Source organism: Chiloscyllium punctatum, chromosome 40, assembly GCF_047496795.1.
Source record: "Chiloscyllium punctatum isolate Juve2018m chromosome 40, sChiPun1.3, whole genome shotgun sequence".
NCBI lineage: Eukaryota > Metazoa > Chordata > Chondrichthyes > Orectolobiformes > Hemiscylliidae > Chiloscyllium > Chiloscyllium punctatum.
Window position 1 is genome coordinate 44,539,205 of NC_092778.1, and position 27,200 is coordinate 44,566,404.

General features: G+C 41.9%; 1 protein-coding gene across 5 annotated transcripts in view; it reads left to right on the forward strand.

The window, feature by feature from the left end:
• LOC140464536 (zinc finger protein GLIS2-like) overlaps window positions 1-27,200 on the forward strand; it is a 76,494-nt gene that overhangs the window by 4,009 nt on the left and 45,285 nt on the right. For 2 of the 5 annotated variants that reach the window (XM_072559723.1, XM_072559724.1), the window contains exon 2: window positions 11,042-11,214. The exons of the other annotated variants lie outside the window; for them this stretch is intronic. The gene's annotated coding sequence lies outside the window, so the exon portion shown is untranslated. The remainder of the gene's footprint in view (window positions 1-11,041; window positions 11,215-27,200) is intronic. 5 annotated transcript variants of the gene reach the window in all.

Genomic DNA, 27,200 nt, shown 5'->3' on the forward strand with positions numbered 1-27,200 from the left:
GCAGATTGCAACTGTTCTGCAGCATGAATTAGAGAAAAAATATATTCAACAATTTTTGTAAAAGCCAAATAATTGAGAGAACTAGTCAGGGCTACTATTCTTGATCACCAGTTTATTAACTTTCCCTGCATGGATATGTATATTGGGTGAGGCCAGGATGAGGTTTGTCTGTGAGTCCTCCTACAGCCAAATAGACACTTGACTAACTGTCTGGGCTGACATAGGAAGAATGGCTCCTTGGCAAGGTGCAGATAATCGCTGAGCCTGTGGATCCCCGGAATGTGATGGCATTTTCTGAAAGGCTGAGGAGCAATAGTTATATCTCTATATATTTAAGGATGTGCACCCAAATGAGGTTATTGAATCAGGTCACTCTGACTTTGAGGTAGGCGGTGTGAGTGGGGCTGGTTGGTACGGCTCATGACTGCAGAATAAACTTCTACAATGTAAAATCTTCAAACTGAATGGAGAGCACTTTCCAAGCAATTGTTTACAGTGAGTTCGAGGATGTGGTAGGAGCGATGTAGAAACATACATAGCAGGCAGCCATTTGGCCCCTTGACTCTTCCGTTATTGACTGATCATGCTCCAACTCTTCATGCCTGTCCTTTCTCCATATCTTTGATGCTGCTGTTACCTAACAAAATCTGTATAAATCTGTCTTGAAAATTTCGGTTGCCTTTTAGGGAGTGGATTCCATATTTTCACCATCATTTGTTCCAGGAAAGTGTCTACTGATTAAATCCCTGTACAATCTAGTTTGAAGTTAAGGTTATCCTTCCTCTTTCTGGACTACCCTACAGAGGAAATTATTTTTATGTATTTGTTCCCATTGAATCCTTTTATTTCAAACTCTTCAAATAGGTCACCTGTCAACTTTCTAAACTCAAGGGTATCTTTAGTATGTAACCTGTCCTGATAATCCAAACCTCTAATCTTGGTGACATTCTGGTGAATCCATCCTGTGCTCTCTTCAGAGTATATATAACATTTCTAAACTGCAGTTACTAATCACAAAGGCTGACCAAGGCGCTGTATAATTAAAATTAAAACTCATTTTTAGTCCTGTCTCTGAGTTAGGAGTCCCAAGTTAGTTCCCACCTGTTCCAGAGTGTGTAATAGCATCCGAACAGATTGTTCAGGGGCAAACATGTTATTTAATGAGTACTGAAGCTCCCCAAACAGTCATGGAGATAATAGATGATCAAATATGTAATCAGTCTTCAGGAAGAGTAAGAATAATAAGACAGCAAATGGGTTGGTGCAAGGTAGTGTCTATAGGGACTTTAGCAAGGCTCTATAGAAGGTCCCTCTTGGCTGACTGGTCAAGAAAGCAAGAGTCCATGGGATCCAGGGCAAAGTGGCTGAAAGAGAGGAAGCAGAGGGTCATGGTACAGTGATGTTTCTGTGACTGGAAGTCTCTTTCCAGTGAGGTTCCATTGGACTTAGAGCTGGGGCCTTTGCACTGTGGTGTATGTTAATGACGTGGACCTAAATGTAAGAGCTATGATCATGAGGTTCATGAAAGACACAAAAATTGTTAGGGTGGCAACGAATGAGGAAGATATAAACAGATAGATCAGTTGGGCAGAGCAGTGACAAATGGAATTCAACCTGGAAAGGTTTGAGATAATGCACTTAGGGAGAACTAACAATGCAAGAGATTAAACTATGACTTTGTGGTTTTTTCATATAGAGTCTTAGAATCATAGAGATGTACAGCATGGAAACAGACCCTTCGATCCAACCCGTCAATGCCAACCAGATATCCCAACCCAATTTAGTCCCACCTGCCAGCACCCGCCCATATCCCTCCAAACCCTTCCTATTCATGTACTCAGCCAAATGCCTCTTAAATGTTGCAATTGTACCAGCCTCCACCACATCCTCTGGCAGTTCATTCTGTACACGTACCACCCTCAGGGTGTTGCCCCTGAGGTCTCTTTTATATCTTTCCCCTCTCACCCTAAATCTATGCCCTCTAGTTCTGGACTCCCCGACCCCAGGGAAAAGACTTTGTCTATTTACCCTATCCATGCCCCTCATAATTTTGTAAACCTCTGTAGGTCACCCCTCAGCCTCCGACGCTCCAGGGAAAACAGCCCCAGCCTGTTCAGCCTCTCACACATGGGATGTTGGCATCACTGGTCAGCATGTTTATTGCCCATCCCTAGTGTCAGATCCCTGAATGTAACAGGACAAGTAGTTAAGGTGGTTAAGAAGGCTTATGGAATACTTACCTGTGTTAGCCAAATGATAGAATACAAGAGCAGGGAGGTTATGCTGGAACTGTATAAAACACTGGTTAGGTCACAACTGGGAGTATGTGTGAAGTTTTTGTCATCACATTGTAGCAGGGATGTGATTGCTTGGGAGAGGGTGCAGAGGAGATTTGCAGGGGTGCTATCTAGGCTGGAAGGTTTGAGCGAACCTCCAAGGTCCATGTGCAGCATCAACTTTCGAAGTTGGAAGTCAATACGTTGGTATGCTGGTCAGCATATGCAGAACCTGGCTGCATAGCTTATAAGGATGATGGTTTGATCTGTGAGGGAAGATTGGATAGACTGTGGTTATTTCCTCTGGAATAGTGATTGTTGAGAGGAAACCTAATGGAGACGTACATAATTGAGGGTAATGGGCCAAGAGGAGAGTTAAGGAGAAGTGTTTTCATCCAGAGGGTAGATGGATTTGGAACTCATTGCCTGACAGAGTGGCTAAGTCAGAAACTCTTAGAACACTTAAGCAGTATTTCAGTATTTACTTGCATTATCATAGCCCCCAGGGCTGTGGGCCAAGAGCTGGAAAATGAGATTAGTACAATCAGATCTTGTTGACCATGTGTGGATATGATGGGCCAATTGACCTCATTCTGTGCTGTAAACAACAATGCGTAAAGCATCACTTCCTTGTAATTATAAAAATTGAGCTGACTGTGAAGTGAGATTATAATGGTGTGTTTTAATTGACTCAGTGATTCACTGAGGATTGTGGGAATACATGCCAGGAGCAACACCAGGCATATTTAGAAGTAAGGTGTCATCCGTGTGAAGCTACAGCATGGTACAGCAGGGGACTACAAGTGCAGAGACGGCATGTTTAGACAGAACTAACCAGAATCAATGGATCAGATCATAGCTTTGTAATGCTCCCATCACCTCAATGAGGAGCCCATCATGTCAATGACAAAGACAGGGATGTGGTACTTCACCCACTTTCCACCAGAGGTGCCAAGTGGATGATTCATCTTGGTCTCCTCTTGGCATCCCTGCCATTCACAGATGCTAGTCTTCAGCCAATTCATTTCACTTCATGTGCAATCAAGAAATGGCTGAATGCACTGGAGTCTGAAAGGCCTGGGCACTGACAATATCCCTGCTGTAGTACTAAAGTCTTGTGCTGCAGATCTAACCAAGCTGTTTCAGTACAGCCATAATATTGGTACCTACCTGACCATGGATATTTTTTAAAAATTACATTTTTGGGGATGTGGGTGTCCCTGGCTGGCCAGCATTTATTACCCGTACTTAGTTGCCCTTGAGAAGGAGTTGGTGAGCTGCTTTCTTGAAATGCTACAGCCTATGTGTTGTAGGTTGACCCACAATACCCTTAGGGAGGGAATTGCAAGAGTTTGACATAGCAACAGTGAAGGAACAGCTATATATTTCCAAGTTAAGATGGTGAGTGGCTTGGGGTGGATCTTGAAGGTGGCAGTGTTCTCATGTATCAGCTGCTTTTGTTGTTCTAAATAGAAGTGATTGTGAGTTTGAAAGGTGCTAGCTAAGGATCCTTGGTGAATCTCTGCAGTGCATCTTGTAACTAATACACACTGCTGGTACTGAGTGTCTGTGGTGGAAGGAGTGGATGCTTGTGGGTGTGGTCCCAATCCAGCAGGCTGAGTTGTCCTGGATGATGTCAAGCTTCTTGAGTGTTGTTGCAGCTGCACACGTCCAGACAAGTGGGGAGTATTCCATCATACTCCTGACTTGTGCCTTGTATCACTGCCCGTCAGCCTACTCTTTATCATCAGCAAAGTTAACAAAGTTGCCATTGACACCACCATCAAACAGCATGTAGGCAGTCAATTAACTGATGCTCAGCTTGGGTTCCACCATGACCACTCAGTTCCAGACCTCATTATACACTTGGTCTAAGCTTGGACAAAAGAGCTGAATTTTAGGTGTGAGGTGAGCACCATTGACCTCTGGATGACCTCAGCATTCCTATTTACAGCAATCAGGTCTTTCAATATTAAATACAGTAGGTAAGGTCACAACTAAACCTATACGTTGTACAAAAAGGTGAGTCAAAACTATCATTTTTTTTCCCCTCATCTACAGAATGTAAGTATCACCGACAAAGCCAGCATATATTGCCTGTCACTAATTTCCCTTGACAAGAACATGGTGAATGGCCTTCTTGAACAACTACAATCAATCTGCTGTAGGTACACCCATTGTACTGTTAGGCAGTGAAGCTTCAGGTTTTGCACCCCAAGTTCAGGTGTTCTCATTTATTTGCTGCATTAGACCTTCTCAGTAGTATTAGTCATCAAGTTTGAAAGGTGCTGTTGAAGGAACCTTCGCGAATTACTGTAGTGCAATTTTGTAGATTGTGCACACTGATGTCACTGTGCAGCTGGTTGATGAGGTACCAATCAAGTGAGCTGCTTTGTCCTGGATGACATTGAGCTCCATGAGTGTAATTGAAGCTGCCCTCATCCAGGTAAGTGGAGAGTACTATATCTCTTTCCTAAATTGAGTCTTGAAGCTGGTGGGTAGGTTTTGGAGAATCAGGAGATGAGTTGCGTGCTATGAGAGACCTGATTGCTGTAAATAGAAATGCTGAGTTCATCCAGAGGTTAATTACTGTTTGATCAGATTGACCAAGAGTGCAGAATGGGAACTAGTTGCAAATTTTTGATCTTCAGAAATCAGTGTTGTCTGGTTTATTACCCATTAGGCATAATTGGGAATCCAGATGTAGTGATTTCCATTTGTGATCAATGATGAATGGACAATCGTTATTCACATGGTTGATGTGTGTGTATTTTAACCTTTTTTGTGTGTTTGTTGGAAAAATGGCGAGACAGAAAACAGAGTGAAAGTGTTTTTGATTGTAGTTTCCTTGGTTACTGACTGGTCGCAGATGGTTGCCAAATAAACATCCACATGTGAGGATCATTTCCCTCCGTTGTATGTGTGAGAGGTTTTCAACTGAAATTAATGCCCTTGATTAAAATTGTGTTGTCACAGCAACACCTGGGGTTAGTCAGTGATTTTTATTAAATACAGCTGGAACAAAATGAAATAGTTTCTTTCCATTTCGCTTTTGGTATTTTGAACTGTGATATTTCAAAATTTTACATCATTAAATCTGCCTTGACATTGCTTACAGTAAATCAGATGTGTGTTGGTTAATTCAGACAAGAGCATCATATAATGACATGAAGTGCACAATGTGCCTTTCTGCTAAAGTTTTCACTTTTTAAGGTCACAAAGCACATTTGCTATTAAATGAACAGTGGGCAAAGTCAGATTTAAATGAATGAAGAATTTATATAATATCTTAGATGGGTTTTTCAAAGTGCTTAATATTAGAGGAATGTTTTGAAGGAAATTCATAGTTGTTATGTGGTTAACTTGTACACAGCAAGATCCCACAAACAAATTAAGAAACAAAGATAGAGTCTTGGGGATGGTTCTCAGTTCTCTGAAAAAGCAGATGGATCAGTATATTATATGTCAGTGTGTTTGTTCACAGGCGTGCATACTAATAACAGAATTTTTTGAAAAGCAGAATTATCAACAATTTAGTTTTGCACTGTGTGGGCAACTTATTCAAGTTTGTGATCCCTTCATTTTTTTGTGAAGCTGACAATCATGGTATCTTCAAGGAGCCAACCTTTCGTATAGGGCCTTTGTAAGGCCTTCTCGTTTCCCCACAGAATTTAGAGGGAGCGTAATGATGGGTTTTTATTTTGAAGAAGAACAGCCCAAACTTTTTCCAATACCCCTTGAGCAACCTTTTCTCTCAGCTGTATGTATAAATAGTTGATCTAGTCAGTATCACATTGTTGTTTGTGGAATCTTCCTGTGTGCAAAATTTGCTCCCATACTTCCTAAATTACAACGGTGACTGCACTTCAAAAAGAACTTCCTGGGCTGTAGAATGCTTAAGGTCATGTTGAGATTGTGAAAGCACCTTAAAACTTGAGATCTTAATTTCTTCTACGGAGATAGATTTTATGGGAAGCAGAGGCCACCTTGTCAAAATGAGCTAGTTATTTATCACTGCTTACAGAAAAACAGCCAAGGCCTTGAACAGGTACCTACTTCAAACCAGCTGTGTCTGAGACTTTTTTTCCGTATGTCTGAGATTTTTTTTGTGACTAGCCCAGCATTGAACTGAGGCCCTTTTCCTCTCCTGTTAATTAAGTCCTTTTGGATGTGGAAGGAGCTATGTCCTGGAATGGGCCAATATGTTGCTGTCTTGGGAGATGAAAGGGACCCTCTGTTGGGAGGAGCTATCCTGCCCAGCTGAACACATAACAGTGCAAACCTCAATGTTTATCCTGTGCCTTTGCCACAGGGCTAGATAAATCCAGCAGCACACTCTCATGTGCTGGGAAGTTGCTGTATGCATCCAGACTGGAGGAATCACTGCAGCTGAACCAGAGACGCTGCAACTAATGGAATACATTACACAGAAGCAATGTTACTCTGCAGTGATAAAATGCAGCGCATGTTGGCTATTTCACAGTGTCTTCGCATTTGGTACAGATCAGAATTATCTGCAGTAAGTTAGTAAACCTGCTTATGTCTATTATTGCAAATACAATTACCAGTCCTCCTATCCATGTGTGCTCCAGATTTGGCTATGCTGGCCCCATGTTATTGTGTGTTATTTTCATCTTGTCTCGTAATTATTTACATAGGAACAGGAGGAGGCCATTAAGGCATTCAACGCTGCTACAAGGGAACAGAAGATGGCCAGCCAGCTCTAGAGCTTCTTGCATAAAGTTAGAAACCATTCAACCCCTACCATTTGTTCCTTATTGTTACCTCATTGCTGATTTCACCTATCTCGTCATAACCTCAACGAACAAAAGCTATCAATTAGAGGTTTGAAATTTTCAATTGACACGCTCCTCTCCTCAAGCCTTGACAGCTTGTTTCTCCTGCTCCTCGGATGCTGCCTGACTGGCTGTGCTTTTCCAGCACCCCACTCTTTGAGCTCCTTACAGAACATGAGTATTCCTGATTTCAATTAGTATGCTATTATCAAGTCTAAAACTGGATAGCAGGCATGATTAGAGTGAGCCAGGGGGTGATAATACTCCTATCCTAGGAAGGAACCATTCAGAGCAGGACTATACACCAATATCAACATTCTAGGGATTACCATTGACTAGAAACTGAACTGGAGTGCCATATAAGTACTGTGGCTACAATTGCAGGTCAAAGACTCAGAATTCATTGGCAAGTAACTCACCTTCTGATTCCCTATTCACCATCCAAAAAGCACAAGTGAGGAGTGTGATGGAACTTCACTTGCCTGGATGGTTGCAGCTCATACAACACTCAAGAAGCCTGACACCATTCATGACAAAGTAGCTCACTCGAAAGGCACCATATCCACCACCTTCAACATTCACTCCTTTTCTCAATGATGTGTAGCGGCAGTAATGTGTAACATCAACAAGATGCCCTGCAGCAACATATCCTGGCTATAGCACAGCACCTTCCAAACCTGTGACTTCAACCACCCCAAAGGACAATGGCAGCAGATGCATAGGATGCACCATCACCTGTAAATCCTTTCCGAGCTACTTACCATCCTGACTTGAAACCTTATTACTTTCAAAGCCATGTAGTCAAAATCCTGGAAGTCCATAGCTAAAGGATATGCTGCTCCTCTGCTGTTCAAGACAGCAGGTCACCTTCTCCAGAATACTTTGGAATGGGTAATAAATGCTGGCCAAGCAAGCAATGTCCAGACCCCATGAACGAATGTTTAAAAAAAACGAAAAATCCCAGATACAATTTTGTCTTTTAATGCTGCATAAGCTGATCTTGACTGGGTCGGAGATTAGGTCTGTGCCGTAATCCCCAGCTACTTTTGGTCTGGGAGGGAAAATCTGTTTTTTAAATAATGTATTCACTGACCCATGCTGGACAACTTGGTACACGTTAGATGATGTCAGAGTCAATCTCCTAGTGACGGAGATACTGGGACTGATGACCAAAGGCTGACTCAATCAGGTGGGCTTTTGGTGAATGTCATAGAGAAGGGGAAGGAAGTGGAGAAATGGAGAGGATAGAGAGGGATGCTATCATTGTTTGCTCTGTAATGGTTAAGAATGGAAGTCTGTCAAAAATGGTTACTAGAATGTTCCTTGGCTGAGTCATTAAATCCTTATTGAAATTTGGTTCAGTCTACATTTCCAGATACTTTTCCAGTTTTCAGCAACTTATGTTACAACATTTGACTGAGGTGGGAGCGGGGTTACAGCTTTTATTCATTCACTCATTTTCATTTCCCGGTGGAAGGATAATCAAGGTCAAAACCCTGGCTGTTGTTTTCACTTCTTCCCATTTCAACAGCAGTAAGACAGTTGGGCATCCTCCCAATCCAGAGCTGAAATGTGAATTTGCAAAGTTCTTAATTAATTCTCATGGCTCTGACTGACTGTCTTTTGTTTGTCTATGCGCTGCAATTTCATCATGGAAGCAGAAATCAGGAGTCAGAAAGTTTCCTGACACACTCTGTCCTGGCAGATGGGATTTTCATCTCTTGGATGGCAGAACAACTTGGAGCCGGACCTGATTGGAGACAGAAGCAGGTTAACCAGGTGAAAATAGGTTAACAACGCTGCCTCAATTCCCAGAGACAGTGGCCCAGTTCTTCAGATTAATATGAAGCCCATCTTGCCCTCATTCACTAACTCTTCCTTATCTGCTGTAACCTTTACTTCTTGAAACGACTCGCTTACCAGCTCCTTTATGAACAGAACCCACAAGATCTATTGCTCAGTGGTTAGCACTGGTGCTTCACAGCACCAGGGACCCAGGTTCGATTCCAGCCTTGGGTGATTGACTGTGTGGAGTTTGCACATTCTCCCCGTGTATGCATGGGTTTCCTCCGGGTGCTCCAGTTTCCTCCCACAGTCCAAAGATGTGCCGGTCAGGTGAATTGGCCATTCTAAATTGCCCATAGTGTTAGGTACATTAGTCAGAGGGAAATGGGTCTGAGTGGATTACTCTTCGGAGGGTCGGTGTGGACTTGTTGGGCTGAAGGGCCTGTTTCCGCACTGTAGGGAATCTAATCTAATCTATTAAGATATTTAAGATTGATCGGAAATCTTATAAATAAATAAACAAACATCACTTGAGAAGCCTTGGAAAAGCCATTGGCTGTTTCAGAAGCTTACAAATCTGTTGAAATAAACACCACATGAACAGGTATATCGTAAGCAACTATTCTGTTTCGAAGTTCATTAATGTGTCAAAATAAAAAGAAATTGAATAGGCAATAGAAAAACTATTATTCGTTTCAATTTTTTATACATTTGTCAAAGCCAACAGACTCATATTCCCCAGGATAGGTGCTTAAATAAAGTTGATGCAACAGATTTTATTAGTGCTTTTGAAGGCAGCCAAATATTCATATATCTGTTGAACCCTTCAAACAGCCAAGCAAATGGCTACACTGTTCTGAAAAGAATAATGGAGAGAGTTTAAAGAACTAGCTTTGGACTCACACTAGGCTGGTCTTTCAATATTATGCAATGCCAAATAGCAATTTATCCACTGGATAATCTTTGTAAAAAAGACTTTTCCACTTTTGCAATGTTGTTCTTTCACTTGAAAGCTCGCTAATTGTCAGAAATAGCAACCTGGTAACTGCATTATTGATTGGTCACTTTTCTTTTCCACTGGTAGCACTGTTGTCACTCACATTAGTAAACACAGATAAAACTCAGGGTTCAGCATTTCGCGGTGTACTGTAAAGGAGGACACACCACTTCACTCACCATTTATGTGCTTTCTGCCACCATTTGGTGTTCACAACAGCATTCTGCAGGAACAATTCAAAAATGTGGCCTTGATTTAAAATGTAAAGATTTAAAGTTCTGAAATGCTCACTTCTAGACTGGTGCGGGCAACTTCCAAATTGTAGTCCGTGGGGTTCCTACCCACCATCTTCTGTGCTGGTGAAAAGAGCTGAGCTGAAAATTCATACATCATTTGACTTTGCTATTTGACTCTGTTCGGTCCCTTCTCTCAGTTGAACCTTTTAGAACTGCTCTGGCGAGGAGTCTAGACTATGCAAATATTTTTCATTTAATGATTATCAACCATTGAGAAAACAAAGCTCGCATTTTGTTTACAAAAGAAATGTAAACTTTTCTTAGGGACATCATTGATGCCTATCTGTGTCACTGTACAAGTGTTGATGTATGTATGTGTCTTTGAGTGTATACCATGTGTTGGTGTACATGCCAGTACGTGTGTCTTTTTTTATGTGTGATTGTATATTGGTCAATATTTGTTCCTTTGTGTCTGTGTATTATTATACATGTTAAATTTTATGAATATCTCTGTACATGTTGGAGTGTGAGTGTGTGTGTGTGTGTGTGTGTATCTTAGTGTGGTATTGGTCAGTGAGCAGGAACATAGCATTGAGTCAGGGGTTAAGTTGACATGGGCAAGGCCTTTAGGATCTTTGTGTTAAGAGATGCAAAAACTCTTTGCCCTTCTTGCCACTCACATTTTGTTGGTCAGCCTCCCTTACCATAAAACCCACTTTATTGACCACTCCTGTCTGGGGCATTTTCTGCTAGAAAGACACTTTATATAGTGTAGTTTGGAGTAAGATTCAAGAATGGGACAGTTCCTGATTCTGTTTAAACACCTGGAGCCATGTTTATTTTTAAGAATAAAATATCTCAGAACTGTGCATTTCTGAGTGGACCTGATTGCACCATGAAATTGATATAAAGGTTGGCTCAGAGGGATTTATGCTCTTACATTTGACTTAGGTGGGGTGAGGAGCTGTCCTGCACCATACAGCTGCAATGGGAACTGCATGACCCAGCGCCCTCAGTTCAAGCAAGAGGGCCAGGTAGTTAGTGGTTCAGCCCTTCATTGCTGCGAGGCATTGGCTGCTGAATTCCTGAGTGTCTGGACTCGTTGGATCAGTGCCATTTACAAGGTAAGCTGGAGCGATCTGTAGCCATTAGATTTTCTCTCCTTCTCTTTAACTTTTACATGTCTTTTGGGGATATGAGCTGTTTTTCCAGTCAAGTGATTAGTTGTTTATTTCACAACTTCTTAATAATTGCTTGCTTTCACCCCTGAACCCCCTTCCCACTTTGTGAGAAATGTCTGTGCTTCTTTCTCTGGGGAAGAGACAGAGCAGGGAGGTAGGGGGTGCTTGGCTAGCTAAGGCTGGGCCTTGACTGTGTGGAAACAGAACTTCCTGTTTGCCAGCTCCCAGTTTAGAAACTGAAAGAATTCAGCATTCATGGATTTCTGTTCGGCCTCTCCTTCAGTAGACAGGCTGCCTGCAATCCCAGAGCCCCTTTGTCTCGCTTCCTCCATACTTGTAAATGTCATTTATTTAGCATTTTGAATTCACCACCACCCCCCCCCCCCCCCCCCCGCCCATCCCATCCCCTGCAAAAACCCTCACCAGCTGGTGGGGTTGCCACCCTTTTAGGATATCACCAAGTTTCTAGGAGGTCAAAATAAATTTCCTGATGAAAAATACGCAAAGCTTGCATTTATATACAGCTTTTCACAGGCACCAGACATCTTGAAGTGCTTTTGCAGCCAATTAAGTGCTTTTTGAAGTGTAGTCGTTGTGAAATGTAGGAATGCAGCAGCTAATTTGTGCACAGCAAGCTCCCATGATTAGCAGAGTAATAACGACCAGATAAGTTTTATTTTGTGATTGTTGACTGAAGGATTTACAATGACCGGGACACTGAGTATATCTCCCTGCCCTTCCTGTGAATTGTGCCATGGAATCTTTTACATCCACCTGAACAGGCAAATGGGAGCCTTAGTTTGACATCTCATCTGAAAGATGACACTTCCAACAATGGAATATTCCTTCAGTACAACACTAGAGTTGTCAGCGTTGATTTTTGTGCTCAAGGCCTAGACTCGCTCGAGATAAATTTTTAGGGTAACACAGAAAGGTTTAAACATTTTTGTTTGTTAATCATTTAAGTCTTAGAGTTGGGGATGAAATAACTTTTGAAAAGGCAATTTAAAAATCCTAATTCAATAAAGAAGTCTGTTTATTTTCCAATGGGTAGGCCTGTATCTGGGTGAGTCCAGGACACGAAGAAACATAATCTTAGAATGAAGATGTTAGGGATGAAATCAGGATGGACATACAAAGGGAAATTCTGGAACATTCTCCCCAAAGTCTGTGGCTGCTCTGTGTCAACTGGAGCTTTTGAGACTGAGATTAGCTATCATGGGATATAGAGCAAAGCTAGACAACTTGAGTTGAGGTACAGATCAGCCTGGATGGAATAAAACAGGCCAAAGGGCCTGAATGGATTCTTTCTGTTCCACAGAATTTACATATGAGCGCAGACCATAACCATGGCCTGAATTAAACAGGGTTCTGTTGTCCCTATTCCTGCCCTGGGCAGGAAAAAGACCAGTAATAGGCTGGACGCAGGATTTTAGGAACTTTACAAAAGCTGTTGCTAATGAGAGGCTGGCCGCACTCTCCAGGAGCAGATGTGCCATGTGGGCATGGTGGTCACTGCTGGTACTGCACCCAGGAAATGAAGAGGCAAGCTCCACTTCAGCACGATCATGTGCTTGTCCAGTTTTCACAACAGTATGTACTTTTTTCCCAACGACTAGATGTAGGTGAGAGAGCAGTAATCTCAGCTGCTTTCTTTTTTAATTCTGCCCCTCTAAGACCCATCAGAGCTCAGTCAGCTGCTCAACAACAAATGGAACATTTTACCCATAAGAAACCTCTCCAAGGCACTCTCACTGGTCAACGGTCAGACACAAAAATCCACACAAAGTGAGAGCAAGGCAGATGACCAAAGGCCTGGTGAAAGAAGCAGATTTTGAGGGACATCTTAAAAAAGAGTTTCAAGAAGCTTCTGCTAGGAGATTCATCTTTGAGAAAAAGAAATGTCTACCTCCTGCACCTTGCCTTCCACCAGCCTCACCTCTCACTGCCTTCTCCCTTGCTTGCCATGTGCTGTTAGTGGCCCTACCTTGACTGTCCATCTATCCCTCTAGCTTCCATCTTTCCATTGTCTCCTCCTCCCTTTGCACCTACCCTCAATTCCCAACCTCCCCTCTCTGTCACCTTGCCCTCATATCCCTTCTCTTGCCTTCCTAACATCCCTGCCTCTCCCCTCCTTTTAGGGTTGACCCTCACCTCCCTCCACCTCGATTCCCTTCTGCTCCCTCCATCACTTCCCTATTTTATCTCCATACCTCCTCCCTGCCTCTCCTTCATCTATTCAGACCTTCACCTTCCCTTGTTTTCACTGTATCCCAATCTCTGCTTTCCTTATCTCCTCACCTCCCCTGAATCCCCTGCCTCCCCCCCACTCTTCTGTTCTTTCTTTCCACACCTTGTTTGGGGTCTGAGTTGCATGAGATTCTCTTTAATGGGAAATCAGTAATGGATAAACTGACAAACAAACACAATCATTACATTTATTGGATTCAGTTAGATATCTGGATAAAGGTTTTCCTTATCTATCAGTTCTTAATCTTGCTGTTGGGCTTTTCAACAGCTAGCCTTTCAGTAGGATTACCATGGTAACCAATTCTGAAACCTAACATTAAAGGCTCCAATATGGTAGGTGGTGGAAAACGTTTCTTAAGTAATGCAATCATGGTTCAGTAATGGACATTTCAGTAAGGTGAAAGGTCATGTTAGTTCGAGGATATGAGTCATGACTAACCTCCCTGTCACCAAGTGAAATCTGAGGAATGTGAAGCCGCTGAAGGTGCAACATGTAGAGGAGTCTGGCAGTTCTGTCTGTACTCCAGGGTTTCTTTGTAAATGTGTCCTTCAAATCAGTAGTCCATTTCCTAGTGAGTGAACAGTATAGAGTCATAGAGTCATAGAGATGTCCTTCGGTCCAACCCGTCCATGCCGACCAGATATCCCAACCCAATCTAGTCCCACCTGCTAGCACCCAGCCCATATCCCTCCAAACCTTTCCTATTCATATACCCATCCAAATGCCTCTTAAATATTGCAATTGTACCAGCCTCTGCCACATCCTCTGGCAGCTCATTCCATACACGTACCACCCTCTGCATGAAAAAGTTGCCTCTTAGGTCTCTTTTATATCTTCCCCCTCTCACCCTAAACCCACAGTCCAAAGATGTGCAGGTTAGGTGAATTGGCCATGCTAAATTGCCCATAGTGTTAGATGAAGGGATAAATATAGGGGAATGGGTCTGGGTGGGTTGCTCTTCGGAGGGTTGGTATGGACTTGTTGGGCCGAAGGGCCTGTTTCCACACTGTAAGTAATCTAATCTAAACTATGCCCTCTAGTTCTGGACTCCGCGACCCCAGGAAAATACTTTGTCTGTTTATCCTATCCATGCCCCTCATAATTTTGTAAACTTCTATAAGGTCACCCCTCAGCCTCCGACGCTCCAGGGAAAACAGCCCCAGCTTGTTCAGCCTCTCCCTGTAGCTCAGATCCTCCAACCCTGGCAACATCCTTGTAACTCTTTTCTGAACCCCCTTCAAGTTTCACAACATCTTTCCAATAGGAAGGAGACCAGAATTGCACGCAGTATTCCAACAGTGGCCTAACCAATGTCCTGTACAGCCGCAACATGACCTCCCAATACTCTGACCAATAAAGGAAAGCATACCAAACGCCTTCTTCACTATCCTATCTACCTTCAACTCCACTTTCAAGGAGCTATGAACCTGCTCTCCAAGGTCTCTTTGTTCAGCAACACTCCCTAGGACCTTACCATTAAGTGCATAGGTCCTGCTAAGATTTGCTTTTCCAAAATGCAGCACCTCGCATTTATCTGAATTAAACTCCATCTGCCACTTCTCAGCACATTGGCCCTTCTGATCAAGATCCTGTTGTAATCTGAGGTAACCCTCTTCGCTGTCCACTACACCTCCAATTTTTGTGTCATCTGCAAACTTACTAACTGTACCTCTTATGCTCGCATCCAAATCATTTATGTAAATGACAAAAAGTAGTGGACCCAGCACCGATCCTTGTGGCACTCCACTGGTCACAGGCCTCCAGTCTGAGAAGCAACCCGTCCACCACCACCCTCTGTCTTCTACCTTTGAGCCAGTTCTGTATCCAAATGACTAGTTCTCCCTGTATTCCATGAGATCTAACCTTGCTAATCAGTCTCCCATGAGGAACCTTGTCGAATGCCTTACTGAAGTCCATATAGATTACATCTACTGCTCTGCCCTCATCAATCTTCTTTGTTACTTCTTCAAAAAACTCAATCAAGTTTGTGAGACATGATTTCCCATGCACAAAGCCATGTTAATTATCCTGCATCAGTCCTTGCCTTTCCAAATACATGTACATCCTGTCCCTCAGGATTCCCTCCAACAACTTGCCCACAGCTGAGTTCAGGCTCACCGGTCTATAGTTCCCTGGCTTATCTTTACCGCCCTTCTTAAACAGTGGCGTCACGTTTTCCAACCTCCAGTCTTCCGGCACCTCACCTGTGACTATCGATGATACAAATATCTCAGCAAGAGACCCAGCAATCACTTCCCTAGCTTCCCACAGAATTCTCAGGTACACCTGATCAGGTCATGGGGATTTATCCTCTTTTAACCATTTCAAGACATCCAGCACTTCCTCCTCTGTAATCTTGACATTTTGCAAGATGTCACCATCTATTTCCCTACAGTCTTTATCTTCCATATCCTTTTCCACAGTAAATACTGATGCAAAATATTCATTTAGTATCTCCCCCATTTTCTGTGGCTCCACACAAAGGCCGCTTTGCTGATCTTTAAGGGGCCCTATTCTCTCCCTAGTTACCCTTTTGCCTTTAATATGTTTGTAAAAACACTTTGGATTCTCCTTAATTCTAATTGCCAAAGCTATCTCATGTCCTCGTTTTGCCCTCCTGATTTCCCTCTTAAGTATACTCCTACTTTCTTTATACTCTTCTAAGGATTCACTTGATCTATCCTGTCTATACCTGACATATGCTTCCTTCTTTTTCTTAATCAAGCCCTCAATGTCTTTAGTCATCCAGCATTCCCTATACCTACCAGCGTTCCCTTTCACCCTGACAGGAATATACTTTCTCTGAACTCTCGTTATCTCATTTCCGAAGGATTCCCATTTTCCAGCCATCCCTTTACCTGCGAAAATCTGCCTCCAATCAGCTTTCGAAAGTTCTTGCCTAATACCGTCAAAATTGGCCTTTCTCCAAGTTAGAACTTCAACTTTTAGACCTGGTTTATCCTTTTCCATCACTGTTTTAAAACAAATAGATTTATGGTCGCTGGCCCCAAAGTGCTTCCCCACTGACACCTCAGTCATCTGTCCTGCCTTATTTCCCAAGAGTAGGTCAAGTTTTGCACCTTCTCTAGTAGGTACATCCACATACTGAATCAGAAAATTGTCTTGTACACATTTAAGAAATTCCTTTCCATCTGAACCTTTAACACTATGGCAGTCCCAGTCGATGTTTGGAAAGTTAAAATCCCCTACCATAACCACCCTATTATTCTTACAGATAACTGAGGTCTCCTTACAAGTTTGTTTCTCAATTTCCCTCTGACTCTTAGGAGGTCTATAATACAATCCCAATAAGGTGATCATCCCTTTCTTATTTCTCAATTCCACCCAAATAGCTTCCCTGGATGTATTTCCGGGAATATCCTCCCTCAGCACAGCTGTAATGGTATCCCTCATCAAAAATGCCACTGCCTCTCCTCTCTTGCCTCCCTTTCTATTCTTCTTGTAGTATTTGTATCCTGGAACATTAAGCTGCCAGTCCTGCCCATCCCTGAGCCATGTTTCTGTAAGTGGTATGATATCCCAGTCCCATGTTGCTAACCATGCCCTGAGTTCAAGTGCCTTTCCTGTTAGGCCCCTTGCATTGAAATAAATGCAGTTTAATTTATTAGTCCTACCTTGTCCCTGCCTGCCCTGACTGTTTGATTCACTTCTGTTCTCAGCTGTACCAGTCTCCGGTCGATCTCTTTCCTCACTATCTCCCTGGGTCCCACCCCCCCACCTTACTAGGTTAAATCCTCCCAAGCAGTTCTAGCAAATTTCCCTGCCAGTATATTAGTCCCCTTCCAATTAGGTGCAATCTGTCCTTCTTGTACAGGTCACTTCTACCCCAAAAGAGATTCCAATGATCCAAAAGTGTGAATCCTTCTCCCATACACCAGCTCCTCAGCCATGCATTCATCTGCTCTATCCTCCTATTCTTACCCTCACTAGCTCATAGCACTGGGAGTAATCCAGATATTACTACCCTTGAGGACCTCCTGTATAAATTTCTGCCTAACTCTCTGTAATCTCCCTTCAGAATCTCAATCTTTTCCCTTCCAATGTCATTGGTTCCAATGTGGACAATGACCTCCTGATGGCCCCTCTCCCCCGTGAGAACATTCTGCACCCTCTGAGACATCCTTGACCCTGGCACCAGGGAAACAACACACCATTCTGCTTTTTCTCTGCAGGCCACAGAAACGTCTGTCTGTACCTTTGACTACAGAATCCCCTAACGCAATTGATTTCTTGGAACCCGACGTACCCCTCATTGCATTAGAGCCAGTCTCAATACCAGAAACTTGGCTGTTTGTGCTATGTTTCCCTGAGATTCCATCAACCCCTACATTTTCCAAAACAGCATACCTGTTTGAAATAGGTTTATCCATAAAAGACTCTTGCACTAACTGCCTACTTCTCTTAACCTTCCTGGAGTTAACCCATCGATGTGACTGTATCTGAGACTTTCCCACCTTCCTATAACTGCCATCCATCACATGCTTTTGCTGTTGCAAATTCCTCTTCGCTTCTATCTGTCTCTCCAACCGATCCACTCAATCTGATGAGATTTGCATCCAACAGCATTTATGGCAGATATAATCCGCAGTAACCCTCTCTTTAAACTCCCACGTCTGACAAGAAGTACATATCACTTGACAAGAAGTACATATCACTGCAAAGGCCATTTTTGCTCCTTCACAGTCTACAGACCCAGAAAATAACACCGTCTTATTCCTCTACAAACACTGCCCCAGGGTAAATTCATAGCTATGGCTTATATTTTAAGTTTAATCAAGAGACTTATCTCCAAAACACATATAATCAAGAAAGAATCCACTATACTCACTACTGCAGCCTTTCTCTTGGACAGTCTTAAAACAACAATTAACTTATCTGATTTTGTGGCGTTAAATTTGCCCAACAGTTCCTCCAAGATTAGTTGTGAATTTCACTGTTTGTTAATTTTCCCAGATGCACTCCGATGTCCAGCGATACACGAATTAGTTCTTAGGCTCTTTTTACCTATTGTATGTTGTGAGGGCAACCATTGGCAGTTTGTAGTTGGGATAGAATGTTGTCACCATTCCTTCTCTCTATAATATTTCTAAGGACCTATTTGGTTAGCAATACCAGAAAATAAACCACTGAATAGTTACAACAAGAGGCACCTGTGTTAACAGGATGTTGTTTATTGCCTGCTAACAGTACGTACAAGTTACCTTGACTAGTTAGGCAGATTATTAAGACTAACATAAGTTAGAGATGACATGACTATGAGATCTACAGCCAAACAGCTTATTCTCAACCTAAAGATTGTGTAACATATCCCACCTTTTCCACGTAGTTAACATTTGTACGTTCAGGTATATAACTAAATTCATAAATTTGGGCAGTCTGGAGGTTTCACAGTTCTTCAAAAAGTGCTCCTTTCAGATTCGGAGGATCTGTAGGTCTTTGGCTTGAGTACTATTGACATTGATTCTGAACTTTTGTAAATCATTTCTCTGCTGGAGGATCATTTATCCCTTAGACATCCTTCGTGGAGGATGTTTACCTGATACTGTTTACTTAGTAGTTTACTTGGAGGATCCTTAACCTCCTGTATTCTCTTCCCTGCTAACTCAGGCAGTTATCCAATCATGTTATGTGGAAAGCCTTTAATGCCATGAATATCCCTTGCAGAAATGGCTGCTCTGCTGAATCAAGTGCTTACTTTCTTGCAGTATCCTGGCTTCTCAGACCAGGACATGTTTTCGTTGTGACCATGGCCTGAATCTGTGGATGTGTAAGCTCTTTATTTCAATGTGTTGAGCAAGTTGGATGTCTTCAGCAGCTCCCTGTGAATGTCTTCACAATGAACTAGACATTTTCACATCTTCATTGGTGCTGGACGGCACTGCTTATTTAGCATTATCTTTGTCTCTGGTACTGATAACTCTTCTTCGAAAGGCAAAGGATTGAAATGTTGCTATTGATCTTGTGACAGCAAATCCATAAGTTACCACAATCAAATCTGACATATGAGTTTGTTCAGAGGGCTGCCTTACTCTCTCAACAACTTCAGTCAGCTCAATAGATTGAACTGATCAATCTTATTCTCAGGTTTTGGTTCTTCTGGTAACCTTCAGCAAAGTAGATGCTCTGAGTAGATTCTGACATGAATCTGGAAGATCTAATAAAATGTCTTGGCTGCCCTTTACTGGTTGATGGACAACAGTTTGTTTGTCACGCATTTGCTCTTCAACGTCTACTACCACAAGGATGTTGAGGTCAAGACATACGTGCAGGCTCAAAAGTGAGAAGTGTTGATTGTGAATTATGCACATGTTTTCAAATCTCTTCCACTTTGTGTTACAGTGCTACTTGTGGCATATCTTTCCTCTTATGAGTTATTCTACCTGAGAAATGTAGTTTCACCTTTATAAGGTGTAATTTCTGTCTTTACAACCACAGTATTTCAGCTGATAGGACAGTCACACTCACACCTGTACCAAGCTTAAAGTTAGTGGAATGTCCATTGACATATGCCACTTGATCCACTTAATTTCTAATTTCCCCTAGGATTGCCTTGGGTATCTTTTCTAATAAGGGTATATTATCTAATGTGGATATCTATTCTAAAGGAGGAGGTACTACTAAATATACCATTTTGAATGAACAAGCATTGGCTTTTTGCTGTTCTGAAATTATGTCCTACTTTTACGTACCTTCTGGAAGTTACCTGTAGTTTTACAGATGTAGAGTTCTTCTTTCATAGTTGGTGTTATGGACCAGGCCAGACCCCTCAAAATATTTCAAGAAGGTAGCCTAGACCCTGTCTTTTACTTATTTTAAAGGCAGATATGAAGTGGATATTCCAGGACTGATGCAGCTGGTCAAACCATTTGGCTTTAAGCAAAACAATTTATTTTAACTACTACAGTTGAAACACAAACAAAAGATAACAGATATTAGAATAACTTATCATTTGAGTTTTTAAACAGTTTCGATACTGCAACTTAACTAAGGAGCTATTCCAATTACCATAACATCCCATAAATATGCCCCTTGGCAAAAAGGTAAATTCAAACACAGGTTCTTATAGTCAGGAGAGATTTCAGAGAGAAAAGCCAGTTAAGAATCATCTGCTAAAGCTTGGAACCTTTCTCTGAGCTGCAACAACTTCTTGCTGTTACAACTACAAGAAACTAGAAAAAATCTGAACTAGGAAAACTGGCCATTCCCCTGCCATTGTTAAACATGGCTCCGACCGAGACATTCCAGCACCTTTGCCTTTCAGGCATCTCTCAAAGACCCAAAGACAAAATAACCTTGTTAAAGGAGCAGCATCATCACATTGGGCATTGCCTGTACTTTGGAGGCCTTGTGGTTCTAAAACGTTGATGTTGACTCTTGGTATTTGCAGTTTGGCCTTGTCTTTTTGTTAGTTTGTCATATGTGTCTGTAGAGTGTTTATATTTTATAACATGTATTTAATTCTGCAGTGTCTCAATGCTACATAGTTTTGTTTATCTCAAACATTTAATGATTCTGCAGTAAATAAATGGCTTTGAAGCTTATAATCAGACATTAAATCACCACTGTTTTAATTTGCTTGCCATAAAGTCTCTTCAAACTTTTAATATCTATAATTGCAATGATGAGTATCGTTTTTGTCTGCAAGTCTTTTGAACTCTATGATAGAAATATTTTTTCAATAAAGTTTTAACGTTTGTGTTATGACAATACTGTATCTTTGTACTGTTTACAGGAGATTTCACCATCTTTTGTTCCAATCAAAATGGTGGTCTCCCACCTGCTGGAGATTTTCCTTTTTTCTGCAGCCAACATTGCAGTTCCATATTTCTTCATGGGCAAAGTAAATGTTTTCCCATGTTTCATGTTCTAAAACTCAATGCACATTCCCAGCACAATTTTGAAAATAAAACTACGTGGTTGCAGACTTAATTAATCTTCCCTCTGAAATTGCAGTTTTGATTATTGATGTTCTTGTCTTATGACAATCAGACAAGAATTATTGTCTGATAAAATTATTCCACCTATTCTCTTCAGTTAGACTCCGAATTCTAAACCTTTTACATGGCTTTTTGTCACCTTCAATGCACTCTGCAACATTTTAATACATCGATCTCAATATAAATTAATGTCTGGCCTACGCTCAGTCTGCTGCAGCCATTCCTCATGGAATCTACTTGCAGCTATTTGACTGACTGCCTGAGTAATCTTGAAGTGGTAACATTGTTAGAGTGATAAACTCACTTATCTTTTAATTTCTACCCTGTGTAGAATGAATTGTTTTCACCGTTGTTATCTTGAGGTATTTTTATGATGATCTAACCGCTGACCACCATGTTGTTAGTCATGGTACCTACCATTGGCAGTTTGTGGTGGAAATACAGTGCTGGCACTAATCCTTCTTTCTGTGTTATATCTGAGGACCTATTTGCTTAGCATTTATCCAGATAAGCTACTATTGAGTCTTAAAAAGAAGAAACACTTGCCTGAAAACTAGATGTAGTTTATAGTATTATAACAGTCGGTAGAAGTTACTTTGACTAGTTAGGCAGAATGGTTAAGACTAACAGCAGCCAGAGATAACATGAATAACACCATTGGGATCTACAGCTAGACTGCTCCTTCTCCATCAAAAGAGTGTGTGACCTCATCCCATGAGGTGGAACTTGATGCAGCTTCACCATGAACTCTTTCAGAACAGTTACCTTATACAATACACTGGAGTAAATTAGACCTAGTTCTCACTTGGTCTCTTTCCAATCCAAGCTCACTTTCAGTTCTGTCTAACAAATGTATCCGCCCAATTTGAATAAATGAAGCTTTAGTGGGAAGACACTTAACACTTGGAATAATTAAGAAAACTGCTTATGTGCAGATGGTTGGATTGCGCTAAATGACCTCAGCCATAAATTGTTTATGTGTGTGTGTGTGTGCGTGTGTGCGTGTGTGTGTGTGTGAACAAATGTTTGTTAGTGTGACTGTTTCTGCTGAGTCTCACTTACCCTTCCCAAAGCTGCCAGATTGGAGCACTTTACACCCTGGACCATTAATTCACTGGCACAAGCTTCACAGGGATTCAACTCCAGGCAAAAATCTAAGGTTCATGTCTCAGGATTCAGGTTGCTGACCATGTGGCCTCAGAGCAACAACCCCCACACTCCCCACCCCATGCCCCCTCATTCCCAAAGCCTTTTTATCTCTGATTCCAGACATATCCTCATTTCAAATCTGATGGAACAAGGAGATTTTCCCCAAGGTCAAAAAAAAAGTCAATCATTTTTCCAGGCCATGCCTTTACAATATGATCCACTCAGATCTTTGGGAATTGTTACTTTTTTAAAGAAATGTCGACTGTTCCACATTCACTCTGTCTCTCTCCTCAAAGGGACTTTTAAGATCTTTGAGGCATGTCACTGGAAGGGTGTGTCAGTATGTTGTGCTTCAGACTAGAGACTGTTCAATTCCAGTCTCAAAGAGCAACTCACAGTTCCTTGGTAGAGCTGGTCTACAAGTCTATGAATTGTGGCTGTGCAGTAGCTCTATTCAATGGAACCTCATCTTTCCTTCAGAATTGCTTCAGTTTCTGGTATACTACACCTGTCTTCTTTCATCAATTACGAGATCTGTTGACTTGTACGTACTCAGTGTGACACACACAGAAAGCCTGACCACGCCTGAGACTGCAGAGTAAGGAGGCAGGCAGTGTACAAAGGCAAGTAAAACCATTCAGTAAATATCTCTTCATTCTATCCCAATCATTGCTGCGGAGCCAATAGTTTGAGCCAACTGGGCTTCCATTCTTCTTCATACAAAGGGTAGTGGAAATCTGGAACCATCCCCCCATAGACAGTGGATATTGGGGTCAGTTGGAGCTTTTGAGACTGAGATTGCTTGTTTTTTTTTAAATTTAAGAACGTGAAGGGATATGGAAAAAGGTGGAATAAAAATATAAATCTTATCCCTTTATTTTCTCTCTCCTCTTCTTCCCCCTTTCTGAAGGTGTACATTCCCTTTGAAGTCCTGGCCACAGTCAAGAAGTCAGATTGACCCGTTTGATCGAGACTACTATACTGTTGCCAACCAATCCTTACATTCACCGGAGCATTTGTTTCGGGAGCAGGGCCATATTGCCCGACCTGGAGAGAGTAGAGAAGCTTCTGGAAAATAGAGGCATCCTTTTTTTAAGTTGTTTGTGCTTTAAAGTATTGACCAGAAGTTACTGGATGGTTTGTGGTATGAGAGAAGGTTATGATCTCTGATTGTCTCTTTGATTTATACTTTCAGTTTTGACATTTGACCTTCTGTCTCTTTGTCAGCAGGTTCCTGGGCCCTAAGCCCTAGAATTCCCTGCCTGGACCATTCCACATTTCTCTTCTTATTTAAGACATTAATTAAAACCTTTTAACTTTTGGTCATCTGTCCCTTACAGCTCTTTATGTTAGTCAGTGAATTTTAGTAACACTCCTAAAAAGCATATTGGAATGTTTTATTGTGTGAAAGACACTGTAGAAATATAAGTATTTGTTATTGTGTGTTGTCAAGCACCTTGTCCCTCCTGTGTGTACCATCCAAAATATTTAACTTCCTAGCATAATGCAGGACTTTTAGTTATTCTAGTTAGTGACATTCCTGAGATCAGCACCAAAAAATCTGGTTTCTTAACTTACAGTAAGTGTGGAATTCTCTGCCACAGAAAGAGTTGAGACAAAAACATTAAAGAATCAATTAGATATAGTTCTTCGGGCTAAAGGGATCAAAAGTATGGGGAGAAAGCGAATCAGGGGACTGAGTTGGATGATCAGGTTGGATGATTATCCCAGTCCCTGGGGGGGGTGGGGGGGGGGAGGTCGGGCAAGCATTGCGGTATCCCAAAGGAGAGAAATTTCCTTTCTTTTTACTCAAAAGCAGCATAGAGTCATAGAGGAGAGGAAACAGACCAATCAGACATCCCAATCTGAACTAGTCTCCATTTGCCAGCAGGATTCCCTTTAAATCCTTCCTATTCACATTCCCATCCGGATGTCTTTTAAGTGCTGTAATTGTACTTGCCTCCACCACTTCCCCTGGCAGCTCCGTTTAAAGGTCACCAATCTCCCTAAGTGATCTGTAATTGGTTCCAATGCCCCATTATCCAACTGGGATAATGTGTTTATTGAGAAACTATTCCCATTGGTGTGAGGATCGAGAACCAGATTATGAGGTAATTTCAAAAGATGAAAAGGCAACATGACGAAACATTTCTTCTCGAGTAGGTGAGTGGGTTGGATCAAGCGTGCACTGCTTGAGTATGTTGTAGTGGCACTTCATTTATAACTTTCAAGAGGATGTTGGATCATTATCTGAGGGAAGAATATGTAGGGTATAGCGAGATAATAAAGTCATGGAACTAGGGGAACTGATCCTTCAGAGAATGAGCACAAACTCATGGGCTGAATGGCCATTTTCTGTTCCTTGTATCCTGTGTTTGATTGCCTCAATGTGATCAATGAGAGAGTCTAATGTATATGGCCTTCACCATCAACTTGAAGAAGTGATAAATGTAAAAGCCAAGAAAGAAGCAGTGCCTCAATTATCCACATTCAAACACAGCAGGAAAATGACAGTATCAAAGTCTTAGCCTTTGTTGTAAGTAGTAAGTAGTGTCAGTGGTTACTTTACTGGCCTAGCTAGGACTAATGATCTGCAAATGTCTCATCATAGTCATTGGAGAATTTAAATGTAATTAAACAATTTTTTAATTTACTCGTGGGACATGGGCATTGGTGGCTGGCCAGCGTTTATTGCCCAATCGTAGTTGCTTTTGAGAAGATTGTGGTGAGCTACCTTCTTCAACCACTGCAGTCCATGTGCTGTAGGGAGGGAATCCCAGGATTTGACCCAGCGACAGTGAAGGAATGGTGATGTATTTCTAAGTCAGGATGGTGAGTTACATGGAGAAGAACTTGCAGGTGGTAGTGTTCTCATGTATCTGCTGCCCTTCTAGTTGGAAGTTGTCGTGGGTTTGGAAGCTGCTGTCTGAGGATCTTCGGTGAATTTCTGCAGTGCGTCTTGTAGATTGTAAACACTGCAGCTACTGAGTGTCGATGGTAGATAGAGTGGATGTTTGTTGATGTGGTGCCAATCAAGCGAGCTGCTTTGTCCTGGATAGTGTCAAGCTTCTTGAGTGTTGTTGGAGCTGCACCAGTTTAGTCAAGTGGGGAATATTCCATTACACTTTTGACTTGTGCCTTGAAGATGGTTGACAGGCTTTGGGGAAACAGGAGGTGAGTTGCTTGCTGCAGTACTCTGAGTGTTTATGTGGTGGGTCCAATTGAGTTTCTGATCAGTGGTAACTCCAAGGATAATGATAGTTATGGTAACACCATTGATTGTTAAGGGGCAGTGATTAGATTGTCTCTTATTGGAGATGGTCATTGCCTAACATTTGTGTGGTGCAAATGTTACTTGCCACTTGTCTGCCAAAATCAGGAATAGTATGGCATCATTAGGATCAGCAATGCTGGCCATGAAACTACTGGAGTATTGTAAAACTCTTGCATAATTCTGCCATGTTTCTTAGGCAGGTAATCTCAGCAGCCTCACATTTCTCAGTTATATTACAAAAGACTTACGTTCCCTCTAAGATTTGCTGCCACTGTGTGTACCTCCAAGGTGCATGTATGGCACCAGCCTCCAGAATTGAAAGTCCACACTCTGATCACTCAGCTTAGAGGGAACATTGCAGAGGCATGTTTCTTTTATATATTCACAGGATTTGAGTGTTACTGGCAAGGAAAACATTTGTTGCCAATCCCTAATTGGCTTTGAACTGAATGGTTTGATTTGATTTGATTTAATTTATTGTCATGTATAAAAAAGTACAGTGAAAAGCTTTGTTTGCGAACAGTATAGGCAGATCATAGTAAGCAAGGATGTAGAAATAATAGGTTGGAAAAAACTTGGACAGAATAAGGCATACAGGTTACACTGCACGGGATATGTGTGAGGCAATATCAACATTAACAAGATCAACATTATTTGAAGTTAGAAAGTCCATTCATCAATCTAATAACATCAAGAAAGAAGCTGTTCTTGAACCTGCTGGTATGTGTTCAAGCTTCTGTATCTTCTGCCTGATGGAAGAGATTGTAGAAGAGGATTACCGGGGTGTGATGAGTCTTTGATGATGTTGGCAGCCTTTCCCCAGCAACACGACACATAAATGGTGTCCACGGATGGGAGGTTGGCTTCCATGATGATCTAGCCTGTGCACAGAACCTTCCGTAGTTTCTTACAATCCTAGGCAGAGCAGTTGCCATATCAGGCCACTATGAACCAGAATAGTACGCTTTCAGTGATGCATCTGTGAAAGTTGTTGAGGGTCCTTTGGACATGCCAAATTTCTGGAGCTGCCTGAGGAAGGAGAGGCGTTGTTGTGCTTTCTTGACCATCGCATTTACGTGGGAAGTCTAGGACAGATTGTCAGATATCGTCACTCTTAGGAACTTGATGCTCTCAACCCTCTCAACGTCCACTCCCTTGATGTAGATGGTGGTGTGTTCTCCTCCTTTCTTTCTGAAGTCAATGATCAGCTCTTTGCATTTGCTGACATTCAGAGAGAGGTTGTTATCATTGCACAAGCGTCTATCTCTTCTATATTCAGAATCACTGTCGTTTGATA